Raw genomic sequence first — 5,825 nt, forward strand, 5'->3', positions numbered from 1 at the left:
CGGTGTTGTAAATAGAGAGGGTGGCTTGTAGGAAACTCAGCGCGGCCATCTCTGGTTTACGGTGGCTGGAAGATCTTGAGCTCACATTCGAACAGTGTCCCGAAGATGTGCCAGTAGGTCTTTCTGACCTCCTTCGCACCACAACATCACTGGCTGCCCTCCGGATTGCGGGTTTACGCATGAAAGGAAAACGTGTCAGAGACTTCTTCACCGCGCTAGGAGAAAATACCACTGTCAGAGAGCTTTCCTTGCACGAGTCAGCTATCAGCAATAGTCCCTTACAAAAAATTCTAGCAACTTTCAATTAAATTTTTTTAGACAAATGTTACTAAAACCTACCAACGGTCTATTGAAAGTCCTCAAACCGTTTATAAACTTCCTCAATACTTCATACCAACATCCTGTCGACTATTGGCCACCGATATTCAATTAAAATTTTATGTACAAACTTTCCTTAAACGATGAATGAACATCCTTCAAACATTAAAAGCAGGGTATCTTTTTACTTCATAGAAACATCCTAGTAACTTTTTTCCTACTTTTTGCTGTTCGCCCTAGAAACATCCTTGTAACTGTTTTCTAGCTTTCCGTTGCTTGCTCTAGAAACATTCTTGTAACTTTTTTCCAACTTTCTGTTGCTCGCCTTAGAAACATCCTTGTAACTTTTTTCCAACTTTCTGTTGCTTGACCTAGAAACATCCTAGTAACTTTTTTGCTACTTTTTGCTGTTCGCCCTAGAAACATCCTTGCAACTTTTTTCTAACTTTCTGTTGCTTGCTCTAGAAACATTCTTGTAACTTGTTTCCAACTTTCTGTTGCTCGCCCTAAAAACATCCTGGTGACATTTATCCACTTTTTCCAGCATTTTTAGAAATTGTCTGGTACTGTTCTGATGCAACCTTGTACATATAAAAGTATGTACCTGTTAGCGAAACACACCAATCTTTTCAAACACTGATGTTTATTTTCCAACCCTTTCATACATGCCCTCAGAAACCACAAGCAAGCAGTGACAATAATGTGGTCTTGACATCTCCCGTGTTCTTGATATCCCTCTTGCTGCAAGCCTAAAGGAGTAAAAATGCAATAATAGTTAGCCTTATGAATTGTATCTGGACGAGATAGCATAATGCAGTCATCCACAAGAATTTGACTTCAAATGACCCACAATCAAAACGAAGATTTCAACTGACTGCCTTGCCAAACATACTTAGAATGGCATTCACACCTCTGGGGTGCAAAGCTTCTTTTTGGACGACGTCCTGGTGGGTATTGGAACGCCACCCAAAAATTGACTGAAGCATTGCTGCAGCAGAACTGCTGCACATAATATGCATGTGTTACATGTAGGAATCATACACTTGTGTAAAGTAGCTGTAAATCAGTTGCAGTAAAGATACTCAAAGTTTTTAGAACGGCTTCCGCGAGATATGTCATGTCTTTAGGAGGTAGAAAACATTTTTATAGACCCTCTAGTGTGCATTATTCACAGTTTGAAGGCTCAATTTGGTATATTATTATATTAAAAAGTGACTATTTCAATATTTCCACCAAGTGCAGGGCAGCTTGAGCATGAAGCAATCTTTCTTGTGACATCTCAGTAAATCGGAGGTAGTGAGCATGTGGTACCACAAACCACAGATGCACACATGTTCTGGGCAGTAGTCAGCACTGTTACCATGTCACCGGAAGCTTGTGTATTAGGCAGCTGACAAGTAATATGAAAGAAAAAGTAAAAAGGATTGTTTGCATTTCAGATAAGTGACAGCAAAGAACAAGCTTTATCCAATGTCAACTGTAGAAGGGCAGAGACACGCTGAAAAAAAGCCAATGTAAAGGCTAACGCTCAGCGTTCAGCTGCACTGTCGTGGCTTGCAACTACTGCCCACAGAAAAAAAAGTTCCAATGTAACGATGAACACTCAGCGTTCAGCTGCACTGTCGTGGTGGCTTGCAACTATACTGCACTGTGCGGATTGTTGTGATTTAGCAGTTTGCGTTACCACCTCAAATTTCTGTAAAATACAAAGGAGACCAGCTTCCTGCTTGAAGCCAACCTGCACTTTGGGTGCATATTGAACTTGTCACATTAAAAGGTTATTGGTTTGTTATATGCTTGAGGAATTACCTGCTCATACAGTGGCTAGGGATTCAGCAGCTACCTAATAAAGAAAATCTTGCTTTTTGTATGCTAATTTTAAGAGATGAAGTACGGTACACAATACATAAGTGTGACCGATTAGAGGGAATATAGGCGCACAGGCAATAGTGTGAGAAGTGAGCTTCACAATACTGCATAATAAAATTGACAAAAAGATAAACATCTCGAGACCTCATGCTTCTCAATGATTATCTTAAAAAGGCAATCTGACTAGATTATTATACAGTCTGTACAGAGTATATCATGCAGTTACTCAAGTCAGAGTTATATTTAGCTCAGAGGAGGCTAGTTAAAGGTAAGTTCATTAAACTGAGGGCCCTCCAGATGACCAAAAGTGAAATGCAAGTGATTTGCCACTAGAAATCATGAAAATGGCACACACAGTAAAATGATTGCATATTAGAGAAACATATCCTACAACACACAAGGCAATGACAGTTTTGTACGCACCTATGTAAAAGCACGCAGATCAGGTGCTTTATAGTGGTGCTCTCCAGCTTGAAGCAGTGCTGCAGGTTCCTGTGGGATGCCTCCAGAATCCGCATAGCCTTCAACTGCAATGAATAATTTATTGCAATGTGAATCTGGAAACCCATCATATCAGTCTAATACTGAATTGCAAGGAGCCTCACACTAGCAGCTACATTAATGTGCGTCTCGTACGAATCTCTCCATTATATCTCAGGAGGTTACACGGTTATGTTGGAACAAGTGCGATTCAACGTTGGAATGCAGCAAACATAAGACTACCAGGAAAATCACCGAAACTCAAATATTTAATAAAGTAAAAAGAGCATTGGATTATGAAAAAGAAATATTGAGCACATGAAAAGTCTTTTGAACCCTAGGCCGTGTTTGTATAGCGATGGTATTCCTTCTCGCTCTTCGTCAGAGGTTTGACCGACGCGCCGCCCGTGTTATGAACTGGAATAGCCTGCCGTTCACGGTGGGTGGTAAGAATGACGTAGGATACAGCGCAAAGTATCGCCACGAAATCGCAGCCCTTACTTTATTACTGCAAGGCACAGTCATTACCTATGACTGGAAGAGCTGGCATACTGTTCTTTAGATGAATATGTATAGTAAAATCCAGCGTCTGATTGAGAGGTCTCGATTAAAAAGAAACCTCGTCATTGCAATATCGGCGTATATCTGCCTCGCAATATAGAACACGACAGGTTCTATAGTTCAATATAGAATACAGACAGGTTCTCGCGACGCGGGCCTTCAAAGTGAACTGTATACAAAAAAAAAGTCTTCATACAAGCTAATATTACGCAAGCGTCAAGCATAGCTATACAGTGCCAACGCGTGAAGCCCATGACACATCGACGTGTACACACCTGCAGTGTACTCGCGGAAATGCTTATATAAGGAATAATTTTCTGCCGGGAAACTACCCAACAAACAGTACCTTTCAGTGTTTCCATAATTGTATTCCCATTCAGTCAGAGCAATCAGACCCCCGGGGTAGCATACTTCACAGGAAAATGCAAGTACGCGATAACATCAACAGAAGCTTTCGTAAAATTGCTTACTAAATGTGCATAGAAACATGGACAACTTACGCTCAGAATGCGCTCTGCTCTAGTTACACAAAGCTCATTACATGAACCATAAGCTACAACAACGCGCACAAGCGCCAAACTTGCTTACCTTTCAAGACGTAGTCAGCAAACACTCCTTCGTCCCACAGGTACCGTGGCACCAACTCTCTTTCGGGCGCAAACACTGTAGAGCTGCCGATGAACTATAGCACCACGAACGCACAACCTACAACAAATTCTTCCATACACTGTGATGAAGCCCCAGTACCAGGCTTTTCACGAGAGAGCGCAGGCAGGCGGGAACAAAAGCAGCTCGGACGGGCGCTGTAAGACACTGTTGACACTGGCGTATCGCTCGAAACACGGCGAACACACGGTGTTTCACGAGTCCAGAGGTTGTGCGATGGTTAATGCACACGATAAGAAGCACATTTTGCCTAGGCACTTCTAATATAAAATTCAACTACCGCCTCACTGCAACAAGCACTCGCGCACAGCCAACGTGGTCCATAAACTACAGCAACTTGGATTGGATTGGATTTACTGAACAAAACACTGCAGCAGCGCCACACTGCGGTTAACGAAAAGAAACCTGCCTCCCCGATTCGCATCGCTTCAGGAGCATAGCCTTCGAGATTCGCAATTGTCACTCAAGGGAAGTCGTAGCTGAAGCATGAGCCAATCCACGCGCCGCCCGTGCGGCTCCGTCTGCTTGAAATGACGGACGGTCTACGGGCTAATGTGACACTTACCGAGCACATATCCGTGATCACCGCCCACATTCACGTTAATTATGGCGCCAAGTGTAATGTTTTCGAGAATATGTGCCCTCATCTTGAATTGGTGAGACCATATTTCCTCTTAGCGTCAGGAATAAAGGTAACAAAACGTGGCGATGGCTGGCGTGCTACAGCAGCTGAAGCTTCGGCTGAAGTGCAACAGGCGTACTGCTTGCACGCACGTGTAAACAAACAGATACGGCCATGCCAGGTACACAACTGACTACTCAGTAAACTGACAATCGTAAATTATTCACCTGTGTGCCTTAGCAAGCATTTACGGAATCCCGCCAATATATTGACACGTATACATGTTATCTTTCACCGGTGGCCGCTTTCCACCGGCTAACAAGTGTTAAACGTTATCGCTCCGCGCAGGACGCGCCTGTATTGGAAGCTTCTAGAACGTTATCGATGCTTCTTTCCGTTGCCTGTTTTCACCGACGCTTATGTTATCTGATTGTATAACCGACGCGAATTGTCTAGAACTTTCTGGAAGACCCGCGGGCATCAGGGATTAATCTGGAACCTTCGATGACTCAGGTATAAAAGCCGACGCGTTTCGCCGCTGATGACATTTCGACGACCGCCGACTGTGTTCGCCGCTTTCGTTGTGCTTTGAGTGTATAGCTTGCTTTTGTGGGCACAGGTTCGCCCAATAAAGAATTAGTTTCGTCATACACAGTTTTACGACTGTTGACTTCAGCGTCACTACTACGTGACAATATCAACACAACAATCACCCGCAGTTTTGAAAAGAAAGGCTCTTTTAACAGTGACCGCAGGTACTGCATTTGCGAGAGTTTTGTGTATAGTACGTCTGCATAAAATCGTAAAGGAAAGGTTTCTTAAGAAGCCGAATTCCGAAAAAAAGTAAGCGTCGTGAAAACAAATGGCCTTACGACATGTCAGAAAGTCTAGGCATTGTATAGTTCCTGCTAGTGCTACTCTAATATGGGAGTAGTGGTACCGTCTCTGCCTCACACGCAAACGTCCCGGGTTCGAGTACCAGTCAGTGTAGAACCTTTTTTTTTTGAAGTAGGAAAGCGTTATATACAATTTCACTGGGACAGGCTAAGATATTTTACCTTAGCTTCTACTAATTATATATGCACACATAATAATAAAAATTATTCTGTCTCCTCGCTTTCTCTTAAACTGCAGGAAGCAATTGTCAGTATGACACTTAGTTTATTCGTACTAATTATTGTATTACCGATATTGCAGGTTATGCTTCTTTATTGCGGTGTTAAATGAGCAAATGAATGAAACAAATACAGTTGTTATAATTTTCTTTACACAAAAGTAAAGACAGAGCCTACCAACTTTCCTTAAACTT

General features: G+C 42.5%; 1 long non-coding RNA gene across 1 annotated transcript; it reads right to left on the reverse strand.

Moving 5' to 3' along the window:
- Positions 1 to 400: 400 nt before the first annotated feature.
- Positions 401 to 4,780, reverse strand: LOC125946026 (uncharacterized). Its single transcript, XR_007467328.1, has 3 exons — positions 3,817 to 4,780; positions 2,611 to 2,714; positions 401 to 1,067 (listed from the first exon to the last, which is right to left on the reverse strand). It is a non-coding gene; the product is annotated as an uncharacterized LOC125946026 (long non-coding RNA).
- Positions 4,781 to 5,825: the final 1,045 nt, after the last annotated feature.

This window comes from Dermacentor silvarum, chromosome 5, assembly GCF_013339745.2.
Source record: "Dermacentor silvarum isolate Dsil-2018 chromosome 5, BIME_Dsil_1.4, whole genome shotgun sequence".
Classification (NCBI taxonomy): Eukaryota; Metazoa; Arthropoda; class Arachnida; order Ixodida; family Ixodidae; genus Dermacentor; species Dermacentor silvarum.